The 14,290-nt window shown below is 40.9% G+C and overlaps 1 long non-coding RNA gene across 3 annotated transcripts in view; it reads right to left on the bottom strand.

Annotated features, from left to right (window-relative positions):
• LOC145513483 (uncharacterized) overlaps positions 1 to 14,290 on the bottom strand; it is a 92,770-nt gene that overhangs the window by 70 nt on the left and 78,410 nt on the right. Inside the window, exons 2-6 of one of the 3 annotated variants that reach the window (XR_014059421.1) lie at positions 13,163 to 13,285; positions 8,665 to 8,749; positions 6,591 to 6,806; positions 3,817 to 4,029; positions 1 to 1,522 (exon numbers count right to left, since the gene is read on the bottom strand). The exon at positions 1 to 1,522 is cut by the window's left edge and continues 70 nt beyond it. This is a non-coding gene — a long non-coding RNA (uncharacterized LOC145513483). The remainder of the gene's footprint in view (positions 1,523 to 3,816; positions 4,030 to 6,590; positions 6,807 to 8,664; positions 8,750 to 13,162; positions 13,286 to 14,290) is intronic. The other 2 variants (XR_014059420.1, XR_014059422.1) reach the window with 2 other exon arrangements.

The raw sequence follows: 14,290 nt of genomic DNA, 5'->3' as shown, positions 1-14,290 counted from the left end.
AATCTAAGAATATTCCTATACATTTCTCCTTCTTCAATTCGTTTGGTCACTTTACATCTGTATGCTCAGGAATTTGTAATTGTCCCACTCAGGTCTATAACTAAAGACTCCTGCTTCATCTATTAAAATACTAATCTTCTCTTCTCAATTTACTTTACTATGGCAAAAAGGGAGTTCCCTAGTTCTGAATCTTTAAACTATCACATTGGAGACTGTATATCAATTCTCTCTGCAAAAATACACCTGTACTTTATTTTAGAGTTACAGAATTTAAGAGTCTGGGATAAACCTAATGATCATACAGACACCATCCTCTTTATTTTCTGAATGAGGAAAGTAAAGCTAAAAAGAGGAAAAATGACTGGGCCATGGCCACACTCTAGCTTATTTTTCTGGTACAAATTGGTTCAATATACTCCCCCATCTTCCATTTGAAAATAAAAACTCACTTTCACTGTGGTCATGATGGAGTAACAGGGACCTGATTTACTCCGTCTTAAACAAATAGAAACCAAATAAGCTATATATACACAACTGTTTTCAGATATTAGACAGCATACAGTACAAGACAGTCATTTCTGAAAGAAGAAAAACAAATGAAGTGAAACTATAATTGCCCCTGCTTACTGCCTAGAGAGATTCCAGGTTACAGTACAGGCAAATTCAGTTCAGTTCAGTCACTCAGTCTTGTCCGACTCTTTGCGACCCCATGAACCGCAGCACACCAGGCCTCCCTGTCCATCACCAACCCCCAGAGTCCACCCAAACCCATGTTCATTGAGTCAGTGATGCCATCCAACCATCTCATCCTCTGTCGTCCCCTTCTCCTCCTGCCCTCAATCTTTTCCAGCATCAGGGTCTTTTCAAATGAATCAGCTCTTCGCATGAGGTGGCCAAAGTATTGGAGTTTCAGCTTCAACATCAGTCCTTCCAATGAACACCCAGGACTGATCGCCTTTAGGATGGACTGGTTGGATCTCCTTGCAGTCCAAGGGATTCTCAAGAGTCTTCTCCAACACTACAATTCAAAAGCATCAATTCTTCAATGCTCAGCTTTCTTTATAGTCCAACTCTCACATCCATACATGGCTACTGGAAAAACCATAACCTTGACTAGACAGACCTTTGTTGGCAAAGTAATGTCTCTGCTTTTTAATATGCTGTCTAGGTTGGTCATAACTTTCCTTCCAAGGAGTAAGCGTCTTTTAATTTCATGACTGCAGTCACCATCTGCAGTGATTTTGGAGCCCCCAAATATAAAGTCAGCCAGTTTCCACTGTTTCCCCATCTATTTGCCATGAAGTGATGGGACCAGATGCCATGATCTTAGTTTTCTGAATGTTGAGCTTTAAGCCAACTTTGTCACTCTCCTCTTTCACTTTCATCAAGAGGCTCTTTAGTTCCTCTTCACTTTCTGCCATAAGGGTGGTGTCATCTGCATATCTGAGGTTATTGATATTTCCCCCAGCAATCTTGATTCCAGCTTGTGCTTCATCCAGCCGAGTGTTTCTCATGATGTACTCTGCATATAAGTACAGGCAAGGGAACCCCATAAAGCCTGGCAGTTTTCCTGAAGTTAAGAATTGAGATTGACTAAGGTGTCTAGATGGAGAAGGAAATGGCAACCCACTCCAGTACTCTTGCCTGGAGAATCCCAGGGACGGTGGAGCCTGGTGGGCTGCCGTCTATGGGGTCGCACAGAGTCGGACACGACTGAGGTGACTTAGCAGCAAGGTGTCTAGAATTCATAGGGTAGGAAAGCTGCATGGAGAGAAAGAGAAAGAGTTCTGGAGATCCGCAGGGGCTTCCCCACAAGTCTTCTGCTGACTACTGATCAGCACATGTGTATGAAGAAAATACTTGAGGACAGGAAGAGAAACACCTGACAGGAGCAATTACTGGCATTCACACAGGGCTGGAAATAACCTGCATTCTCAACAACCTGAATGTAAAAACTTTCTAGCATATTGGGCGTCAGGTTGAGTACTCAGAAAGGTACTGCCTCATTTACAGGCTAAAGGCAACTCAGAGTTTAAATGCAAGCCCATCAGAGTTTAAATGCAAGCCTCAAAAGAATCCAACTATTTCCAAGTAGAAGGAAATGGCAACCCAGTCCAGTATTCTTGTGGAAAATTCCTTAGACAGAGGAGCCTGGCAGGCTACTGTCCATGTGATCACAAAGAGTTGGACACAACTGAGCAACTAAAACACACATTTCCAAGTAACTTCACTGTGTCCCAGAACATAACTCAAAAATATTTAAGGGAATCAATGCCCTCCCTGCAAAATTCCAGCATCAAAAATGTGAAATTCATGATGCCTGTAATTCAATTTTTTATTGGTACTTGTTTTTTTTTCCTTAATCTAACATACAAATTGAAGCAGGAAACCCCAGAATGAGGAAAACAAATAAATCCTTCAAAACAAATAAATCTGAAACAAATCCAGATATGGCACAGGTGATAAAATTACTAGGCAAAGACATGATAACAGCTATTATAAACAGCTCTTGTAACTGTGCTCCATATGCTTAAGAAAGCAGAGGAAGAAATGAGTATGTTAAGGGGAGAAAAGAAAGATATTAAAAAAAGACCAAAGTCAAACTTCTCAAGATGGAAAATTCAGTATTTTAGATGAAAACTCTGATCTGCTATGGGAATTATAATTTTGCAATTATTTCCACCATTATCAACATCATAGAAAATAATATTTTCATTGGGTCTAAAAATATTCCTTTTCATATAAAAATCTTAATGTACATCAAACCCATCTATGTAGAGTAGTGTTTACACAGTAAAAATATGTTAGCTTCACTCACTATTGGTATTTAGAAAGAATAGGAGCAGCGCATGGGTTTTTCTGTATGCAAAACATGTGAAGCCAAGCATAACTTCCATTCAGAAGTGCTTAAAGTCCAATGAAGAACAAACAGTTGGGTTCTGTGACTTCATTTTTAAGCTTGGTACATGTGTAAATTAAAGAAAAAAAGTTTTATATGTACCACTTAGGACATGAAATAAAGCTAGAGATTTTTGGATCCCTGGCAGGATCAGTGATGTTGGTATTCCCAACAATTTATTGATGAGCTGCAGTCTAAAGTACCTAATCTAAGAAACAGGGGTAAGAAGGAGAAACTCAAGGAAGAAGCAGAAGTGGGACCAAAAAAGGAACTCTTATGAAAAGTGGGGAAAAAATGCAGGACTACAAGTATATATGAATCTCCCTTACAGAGGCTGAGAAGGAGATATCATGGAAATGCAATCAAATTTAACCAACAGTTATTGAGAGCCTGTTATCTGCAAGACACTATACCAAATGAAATATGATCCCTTTCCTCCAGGAGCACCAAGTGTGGTGCAAGAGATGGATGCAGACACATAAATAATAGTGTCATAAGTCAGACTGAGAGCTGCAATAATGTTGATATAATAAAGGAGACCAGAGGAATGAAATAACTTGTTCTTAGGGTGGGAAAACAAGGGAAGACTTCACATAATAGGTGACGTTTGACCCAAAAGATACAAAGGATTTTACTACATAAAAATGGGGATACATGGTTATTCTCCATTTAATTCTCCCCCTGCCTCCACCACACACACACACACCACCATTTATTCTCTGCTTCTCTCTGCCCTGCTTTGTAAATAGTAGATTGCATCATCTGACCATTCTTGGTGGTTGGCTGGCTTCTAGTTGACTTTGGCCAATTGAAAAACACCTTCAGAAGATCAGCAGGCAAGGAGAAGAGTTTGAGCTATTTATTTGCTGTCCCCTCTCTGCTTCTGCACTCTAGTTTGGCAGTGGCTGTAATCTTACCTGCTTCTACTGATGGCCCTCTTTCCATGGCTCCAGCTCTCACTGAGAAGTGGTAATAGTATTTCACACCCCAGTCCTTTGAGACTAGGGAAAGAAAGAGCATCCCATTCTGTTACACTATGGATGTCTCAACCACTCTTGTAGTTTCCCTTTACCTTGATTGTATCTCTGTAGGTCATATCTTTGTTTGAACCATCTGAGTTGAATTCAGTCCTAGACAGAGAGAATAGCAAAAGTAAGAAGAAATATATCATGATTCATGGACCATGATTATATTATGGGGAACCTTGTGGGGTGGGAATCTAATATAGAAGAGAGTGGTTTTGGAGAATTGGGGTCAGATTGTGAGGGCCCCTATAAAGAATTTGGGCTTTATTATTGGGTAAGGATAATCCAATGGTGGTGTGGCAGGGGGGCTCCCAATGATGGTTTTTGAGTGGATACAATCAGATCTGTGTTCCAGAAAGGCCTTTCTACTAGCATGTGGAGGATGGAATGAAGAGGAAAGAGACTGAAGGCAAGAATGCCAAGTAAGAAGTTATTGTAACAAGGTCCTAAAATGGGGCATAGGATGGTGGCAGGGAAAATGGATTTGAAATTGATCAGTATTAAAATCTATAAGGCATGGCAAATAAGTGAATTGAGCAGCAAAGCCAAAGAAATTTTTAAGTGTAACTTCTAGGTCTCCAGGTTGGGAGAATGTGAGAATGGTGGCCCTATAACATAGAGGAAGAGGTTCTTTGAATGGGGAAATGAGTTTGATTCGGTTCACCCAAAAAGTGAAGTGCTATGGAGCATTCAGGCTAAGATGCTTAGCAAAGAGTTGGAAATGTGGGTCTATATATCAGCAGAATGTAAGAATTAAGGATAAATATAGATATTCTAGAGCTATGGGTCTCAATTCTAGCTGTACTTGAGAATCACCTAAGGAGAATTTAAAAAATAGATGCCAGGGTCCAGAATGGCCATCATCAAAAAGTCTACAAACAATAAATGCTGGAGAGGGTGTGGAGAAAAGGGAACATTCTTGCACTGTTGGTGGGAAAGTAAATTGTTAAGCCACTATGGAAGATGGTATTGTGATTCCTTAAAAAACTAGAAATAAAACCACCACATGACCCAGCAATCCCACTCCTAGGCATATACCCTGAGGAAACCAAAGTTGAAAAAGACACATGTATCCCATTGTTCATTGCAGCACTATATACAATAGTTAGAACATGGAAGCAACCTAGATATCCATCAACAGTTGAAAGGATAAAGTTGTGGTACATATACACCATGAAATATTACTCAGCCATTAAAAGGAATGCATTTGAGTCAGTTCTGATGAGGTGGATGAACCTAGAACCTATTATACAGAGTGAAGTAAGTCAGAAAGAGAAACATAAATGTCGTATTCTAACACATATATACAGAATCGAGAAAAATGGTACTGAAGAATTTATTTATAGGGCAGCAATGGAGAAACAGACATGGAGAACAAACTTATGGACATGGGGAGAGAGGAGGAGAGGGTGAGATGTATGGAAAGAGTAACATAGAAACTTACATTACCATATGTAAAATAGATAGCCAACAGGAATTTTCTATATGGCTCAGGAAATTCAAACAGGGGCTCTGTATCAATCTAGAGGGGTGGGATGGGGAGGGAGATGGGAGGAAGGTTCAAAAGAGAGGGGATATATGTATACCTATGGCTGATTCATGTTGAGGTTTGACAGAAAACAACAAAATTCTGTAAAGCAATTATCCTTCAATAAAAAAATAAATAAATAATTTTTTAAGGTAAAAACAAAAAATAGATGCCAGGGTCCAACCCCAGATCAATCAAATCCAATTTCTTGGTGGTATCAGAAATCAGATTTAATTGATATGGAAACTTCAGGAGATGGTGAGAGACAGAGGCATGGCATGCTGCAGTCCATGGGGTTGCCAAGAGTCGAACACAGCTGGGTGACTGTACAACAACAATTGGATTTAATCTGGGCTTGCATTTTAAAAGAGCTCCCAGGTAATTCCTATATGCATCTGGATTGAGAAACCCTGATCCAGAGCATAAGAGAAGCAGCTAAGAATGAGCACTTGAGGACAGAGGCATTTAAGGTACTGACATGGGAGATGATAAAGAAAGGCATGCTAAGTCACATTAGTCGTGTCCAACTCTTTGCAACTCTATGGACTGTAGCCCACCAGGTTCCTCTGTCCATGGGATTCTCAGGCAAGAATACTGGAGTGGGTTGCCATGCCCTCCTCCAGGGGATTTTCCTGACCCAGAGACTTTTATAACTCTTATATCTCCTGCATTGACAGGCATGTTCTTCACCACTAGTGCCACCTGGGAAGCCCTAAAGAGAGGCAGATAAAAATAAAGACAGTCAAAAGAATTTGATCAGTAGAGTAGCTGAGCACATCATGCCATGAACAGATGAAAGAGGAACGAGAAGAGGTCATTACTGATCTCCAGGAAAGCAATTTTAGTAGCCACAGAAGCCAGGTTGCAATCGGCAAGGGACAGATATTTAGATGAGGAATTGAAGGGAGTGTAGACTACTCTTTCAAGGTTGGCTTAACGTAGGAGAAAACAATCAGTAACTTAAGAAGCAAAAGGGTTTAGAGAAAGTTTTGTTGGATTTCAAGGTGGAATGCGCTAGTTGACAAAGTTAATGAAGATACATTGTAGAGAAGGGATTACTGGAAGAATGGGGGCCACAGAGGAGCCTGGAGCAAGGGGCATCAAGATTATCAGGGGAATCAGACCAGGAAAGGAATACCAAAGAGTTGTTATTGTTCAGTAGCTCAGTTGTGTCCGATTCTTCAAGACCCCATGGACTGCAGCATGCCAGGCTTCCCTGTCCTTCACCATCTCCCGGAGTTTGCGCACATTCATGTCCGTTGAGTGGGTGGCACCAAAGAGTCAGGGCTTCATTTGAGAAAAGTTGAAGGAGTTCAAGCCATTATTTTCATAATGAGTTGGAAGGCTTGAGTGACTGCAGAGAGCAAGGAAGATAGGAAGGGAGGGCAAAAAGGTAGAGAAGTGTTATTGAGAGCTTCCCACATGCCAGGGACTATGCTGAAATTCTACCAAGTTTCTTCACTCAGTAATTAAATGTGCTTTTGAAGGACAGCTGTTGTGTGATGGAATAAGAAGCAAAAAAACATTGGGCCTGTTCTGCTCAATATCAGTCATCTAGTCACCTTGCTCCTCTGGTACCATTACTAATTAATGACCCTTTAAAGCTTGGCCTGCAATTAGTTTTAAGTTAAGTGCTCATTTCTAGCTAAATAGGGAAAGATTTCATTTATGATAATATTTCCTCAGTCTAAAGGGAAAAGTCAGGGAAGAACATTTAAGAAAGAGAAGAAGCCTGTTACTGGGAATGTTTCACTAGTGAGTGCAGAGAGAAATGGAGTTTCAAAAAGATAGTGTTTAATGGTCCAAGTTAATGGCAATAAATACTTAGGAAGCAGAATTAACCTGCATATTGTTAAGTTCCTCTTTTAAATGTAAAAATGCAACTTGAGTTTACACATCCATCAAGGGCTAGGAATGTGCCACCTCTTCCTACAATGCTTGAGCAATTGTGTGGACTCTGTGGATTACAACTGAGGATTGAGGCCACAAGCTAGATGACTTTCAATTTTCCAGATGCAAATGAGGCAGCTACATGGGGAACTTGTGACACTGGCTGTCCTTTTCTCTTAGAAACACTTTCCAAAGTTGGGATCAGCACATTCAGAAGTAGTTGCCAAGGGTTTCCTTCATTGACATCCAGTGAACCAAACTGGGGCATAGTCATATTTACAAGAGTGCTTCCCAGGTGGCGTTAGTGGTAAAGAACTCACCTGCCAATGCAGGACATATAGGAGACACAGATTTGATCCCTGGGTCAGGAAGATCCCCTGGAGAAGGGCATGGCAACCCACTCCAGTATTCCTGCCTGGAGAATCCCATGGACAGAGGAGCCTGGTGGGCTACAGTCCATGAGGTTGCAAAGAGTCAGACACAACTGAAGCAACTTAGCATGCACACACATATAGCTACAAGGAAAGGCAGAACACTTGATCAACTATTGGGATGAGCCCTGGGGAACCCCCAGAGGGATGATGTTTCAGCTGTCAGAAATTCAGTGAGAGTGGAGGTAGGGATGAAGTTACCAAAGGCTGGGAAAGGCTGGGATGAATTCAGGGTATCACCCCTATGTGCCTTTCCACAGCTTAAATACTGAACCACTATAAATTATTTCTAAAGCTATCCTTGGATCCGCAGCCTTACCTTACAAGACTGTAGTGCCTGGCACATAATGTGGTTGGTGCTCACTGGATAGTTACTGAATGTTCAAACTTTGCTCATAATTCTGCTTTCTCATGTTCTTGCATATTATTTTTGTTTGTTTAAAATTTTTCTTGTAAAGTTTTAAGGATCACTATATTTTTTCATAATTGTTTACATGAAATAGTAAAAAAAAAAAATTGATGCTATAAGAAATAGTCACTGCATAGACACGGTAGATGCTTTCCTAAGCCTTCTGTGGACTTATTTTGTCTATAGTCCTGAAAGTTTTCTAACCTAGGTGTACTTAGGGAGTATTAATCTGAAACTCCAGGGTATTCTGTCCTCTGTTTCTGAAATTAATAGCTTTCAAGTGAAATTGTTGTGGCTAGAAGACCTTCAAGGGTTATATCACCTGACATTTAGTTAATATGTTTCTTAAGAGAACGCATTACTTCTCTCCTAGAGGCTTGATCTATTAAATCGTGTACAAGGTAGAAACAAGACAAACATTTTCATTTCATCTCCATTTGAAAAGGTCAAAAGGATGACAAAATCAGAACTAGAATACACACCTTTGGTTTTATTGCAGATTTCATCCTGTTGAACTTTTATCCACTGGCCTCTGATTCCTGGTGACTGGGATTACAGACAAACTAGCTTGAAAAAAAACATTAATTTTCTCTCAATCTCTTCCTTAGCAGCTCATATTCTTAACTCATGACCACACCAGCTTGGTTAAGTGACTTCTGAACTATAATAACCAGAATAGTAAACTTAATTTTATATAGGATCTTTTGGACAGCTCCATTACATAATGATTTGCCAACTTAAGAGCTGTAGAATCACAGAGCAACACTACTGAATTAAATAGTAAGTAACAGCTAACACTAATAATTAGCTTAATTTATGGTCTAGTAGAACTGTCACAACTGAGGCAGCCCTCCTTCCACCCCTCATCTCTGTTTTTTTCTTCCTCCTCCCTCCTCCTTCAGCAGCAGCAACCAAATGAAGTGCTGAGACTGTCATATTAGTCATCATAAAGTCAAGTCACTCCTTCCTTTACTCTGTAGCTTTATGACTTAATTCTATTAAGGATTTCCAACCTTTTTGGAGTTGCATCACCCCATCATTGTTTAATCTCACAACTGCTTTTCCTGATGTCTTGCCCTCGGTGGGAGAGGCACTAGGAAAGACTGAACTCTCTTGGGAATTTGTGACACCCTCAGAAAGGCTCTTGCTTTTTGCTAAATCAAGGCTGACAAGTACTGTTCTATGTGGTAACCTTGTAAAGAGGTTTCACTTAAACCAACAGACTACAACCCAAACACATCAGCAAGGTCATACTGGGGTCACATGGCAGAAACTGGGATGATTCTGTTTTTCCAGTGTCTGTGCTCGGTAGCTTTCCATGGACACGCTGACCTCACTGGTAGTTGGAAAGAATTCCAGAGTGTTCTTATATAAACCTGATCTAAAAACCCATGCAGCTTGTATTTAACACAGAAGGCGCATTTTATCGCATTTATTAGTCACTTATCTCCCTATCTACTGAAACAGGACTGTGGGCTTTCCCTTCAATAAAATAATGTCACCTGGTGACTAAACTCTCCAGGGCCACCAAAGTTGCCCCTTCTGTAAGATATGTTCTTGGGGCCAAAAGGAATTAGAACTTGAAGGCTTTCTACATTGTCTGCTGCAACATGAGGGATAACTGTCAGTGTCCTCTAACTCTGGTAAAATTGCCAGTTTATCGGAATGAAATGTATCTCAATCACACTCCATGCTGGGGAGGGGGCCCTGAACAGGAAGCAGCACTAACATTTTATGTATATTTTATTATTACATAAAAAGGATTAACTGACAATTTGTTACCAGGTTAAGACATCAAAACAATTAAAATGAACATAAAAATCTAACATTGCCAAACTCTTCCGGACTACCTGAGACTCACTGACATAGCCATCTTTCTCCTTATGTGAAATTTCATAGGAACTCACCTCTCTAACCTTTCCCTACCTAGAGGTGACAGGTGAGCCCAGGTCTGGGTACCCTCAAGCTTAGAGTTCTTTTTGTGTCAGGGCAAGAGGTCTCTTGGCTTTCCTAAAGATAAGCTTCAGTTCAGTTCAGTTCAGTTGCTCAGTCGTGTCTGACTCTTTGCGACCCCGTGGACTGCAGCACGCCAGGCCTCCCTGTCCATCACCAACTCCCAGAGTCTACCCAAACCCATGTCCATCGAGTCGGTGATGCCATCCAGCCATCTCATCCTCTGTCGTCCCCTTCTCCTCCTGCCCCCAATACTTTCCAGAATTAGGGTCTTTTCCAATGAGCCAACTCTTTGCATGAGGTGGCCGAAGTATTGGAGTTTCAGCTTCAACATCAGACCTTCCAATGAACACCCAGGACTGATCTCCTTTAGGATGGACTGGTTGGATCTTCTTGCAGGCCAAAGGACTTTCAAGAGTCTTCTCCGACACTGCAGTTCAAAAGCATCAATTCTTCTGCGTTCAGCTTTCTTCACCGTCCAACTCTCACATTCATACGTAACTAAAGGAAAAGCCATAGCCTTGACTAGATGGACCTTTGTTGGCAAAGTAATGTCTCTGCTTTTTAATATGCTATCTAGATTGGCCATAACCTTCTTTCCAAGGAGTAAGTGTCTTTTAATTTCATGGCTGCAGTCACCATCAGCAGTGATTTTGGACCCCAAGAAAATAAAGTCTAACACTGTTTCCACTGTTTCCCCATCTATTTCCCATGAAGTGATGGGACCAGATGCCATGATCTTAGTTTTCTGAACGTTGAGCTTTAAGCCAACTTTGTCACTCTCCTCTTTCAACTTCATCAAGAGGCTCTTTAGTTCTTCTTCACTCTCTGCCATAAGGGTGGTGTCACCTGCATATCTGAGGTTATTGATATTTCTCCCAGCAATCTTGATTCCAGCTTGTGCTTCCTCCAGCCCAGTGTTTCTCACGATGTACTCTGCATACAAGTTAAATAAGCAGGGTGACAATATACAGCCTTGACATACTCCTTTTCCTATTTGGAACCAGTCTGTTGTCCCATGTCCAGTTCTAACTGTTGCTTCCTGACCTGCATACAGGTTCTCAAGAGGCAGATCAGATGGTCTGGTATTCCCATCTCTTTCAGAATTTCCCACAGTTTCTTGTGATCCACACAGTCAAAGGCTTTGGCATAGTCAATAAAGCAGAAATAGATGTTTTTCTGGAACTCTCTTGCTTTTTCGATGATCCAGCGGATGTTGGCAATTTGATCTCTGGTTCCTCTGCCTTTTCTAAAACCAGCTTGAACATCTGGAAGTTCACGGTTCACGTATTGCTGAAGCCTGGCTTGGAGAATTTTGAGCATTACTTTACTAGTGTGTGAGATGAGTGCAATTGTGTGGTAGTTCAATCATTCTTTGGCATTGCCTTTCTTTGGGATTGGAACGAAAACTGACCTTTTCCAGTCCTGTGGCCACTGCTGAGTTTTCCAGATTTGCTGGCGTATTGAGTGCAGCACTTTCACAGCGTCATCTTTGAGGAGTTGAAATAGCTCAACTGGAATTCCATCACCTCCACTAGCTTTGTTCATAGTGATGCTTTCTAAGGCCCACTTGACTTCACATTCCAGGATGTCTGGCTCTAGGTGAGTGATCACACCATCGTGATTATCTGGGTCATGAAGATCTTTTTTGTACAGTTTTTCTGTGTATTCTTGCCACCTCTTCTTAATATCTTCTGCTTCTGTTAGATCCCTACGATTTCTGTCTTTTATCAAGGCCATCTTTGCATGAAATGTTCCCTTGGTATCTCTAATTTTCTTGAAGAGATTCTAGTCTTTCCCATTCTGTTGTTTTCCTCTATTTCTTTGCAATGATTGCTGAGGTAGGCTTTCTTATCTCTCCTTGCTATTCTTTGGAACTCTGCATTCAGATGGGAATATCTTTCCTTTTCTCCTTTGCTTTTCACTTCTCTTCTTTTCACAGCTATTTGTACGGCCTCCTCAGACAGCCATTTTGCTTTTTTGCATTTCTTTTCCATGGGGATGGTCTTAATCCCTGTCTCCTGTACAATGTCACGAACCTCCGTGCATAGTTCATCAGGCACTCTGTCTATCAGATCTAGTCCCTTAAATCTATTTGTCACTTCCACTGTATAATCATAAGGGATCTGATTTAGGTCATACCTGAATGGTCTAGTGGTTTTCCCTACTTTCTTCCAATATCAGATCAAATCAGTGCTTTTTAACAACTATAGAGATTCCCAGTTCTTGTCCCTTGCCGCCATATATCCTTCGTGATTCTGTTTGGCTGATATTACCACCAAAACAGAAGACTTCCCTCCAAATCCCACTGCAATTTCTGCTAGAAAAATAATCCATTCTAGAAAACCCTGTTTGCCAAATAGAAGAGGAAACTTCCTTCTGCAGAAAGTTCCTTGATTTTACCCTTTGCTTTCCCAGAATGAGCACAGGCCTTTTAGAGTCTAAAATTCACAGGGTCTGAATCCCTCTCTAAGAATCAATGTTAGACAGACTTGAATTTATATACCAGTGGAGCCACTTACTGTTATAAAGCCTCTCTGAACCTATTTCATCATCTGTAAAATAAGGCCAAGTCTAGTGAGAGTTGGTGGTACTCTTGCCCCATTTTTGCTGTTCACTTCCATCTCTTGACTTTGGTGATTGTCAGCCTGAATTTTACTGCCTACTATATCTGCCACATGTAGCAATGAATTTAATTATGATGATATCAGTTGGTAAAAAAAAAAATTTTTTTTTTAAGTGATCAGACTAATTTTGAAATTTCCTGGCCTCGTTTCAGAGGGTGGTCCCAGGAACTAGGCAAAGATCAAGATTCTCAGTCCTCATGGAGCCTTGGGACCCCTCACCTTCCAACTTAACAAACAACCCTGGGTGTTTATTTATTAGAGACTGAGAGCTTTTGTAAACCAATTACCATGAGCAAACAGCATTTATTGTGAAGCAATAAACAACAGTAAACCCTGTCCTTATCTAAATTCATTGCTCTAAGCCACAGATCTATAGGGAATGGTTAGGTTTAAAACTCACAGTTGGTTAAGGCTGAAGATTTATAGGCGCTCTAGTCCAGCTCTCCTTGGGGAGCCAACAGTGCCACAGTAGTACCAAGTCTAGAAGTCCAAATAACCTCTGTCAGTGCCACCTTTGGTACCTCTTTGGGGGCAGGGGAGAAAATGAAGAAGAAGAAAAAATCCTGGGTTTATTCAAACACCTTTTCTCCAGGACATGTGAGTATGTAACACATTGGAGGTATACACTAATAAAATAAATAGAAAAATCATTGTTGCCTGGTTAAACATGGCAGATTAAACATTCACATTTATCTCTATCCTCACAAAACAAATTCAACAAAGGAACTTTTAAATGACATAAGCCCACAAAGACTAAAGAACAGTAGATAAGACACAGCAAATGAGAGAAACCATATTCAAAGAAAGCAGAAACCTAAACTTACAGGAAAAACAGTCTCAGAATCCCAGAAAGACCCAGACACTGGGGACAACAGGCACCTCCCAAGGTCAGAGGCTGGACAGGCCTAAAAACAGGAGGACTGGCTGAAAGTTAGTATAAAACCCATTCAGATCACTGCTAATTCCCCTCCCTGAACCCTCCCTTCCAGGAAGCTGCCTCTCCCCACTCCTCAAGGAGTCCAATGTGTTCATAAGCCCAACAAAGTTAGCCTAGGTACCTAACTATTAATATCACAGTTGGCTAATATAGTACTGCACTGTAATAGGCTTATAATACTTTTCACACAAAAACAAACACAAAAAATGAAAACATTTTAAATCTTACAGTACAGAACCTTGACAAGTAGCTGGCATACAGGGGCTGGCATAGAGTGAACAGGCAAGAAGAATTACTGACTGGACAGGGAGAGGAGGTGGAAGATGGTAGAGCCGGAGGATCTTTAACAATAGGAGATGGAAGGCAAGCTGCAGTTTCACACCTGATATTGATGGCACAGGTTCTGGTTCCTTGCTGGATTCAGTTCTATCTACCCATTTGAAAAAATGTCCAGTGATGTCTGGATGGTAGTTCTTTTGTTCTCATCATAGGTGACACAGTGGGACTCAGTTGCCTTCTAAACAGCTGCTGAACCTTCATGTACCATTCCACATTCGGGTCCTATGCCTCAAAAACTAACAGTGCCTCCTC

This window comes from Giraffa tippelskirchi, chromosome 7 (assembly GCF_054371585.1).
Source record: "Giraffa tippelskirchi isolate mGirTip1 chromosome 7, T2T-mGirTip1v1.2.pri, whole genome shotgun sequence".
Lineage (NCBI taxonomy): Eukaryota > Metazoa > Chordata > Mammalia > Artiodactyla > Giraffidae > Giraffa > Giraffa tippelskirchi.
This window is presented reverse-complemented; position numbering and strand designations above follow the sequence as displayed.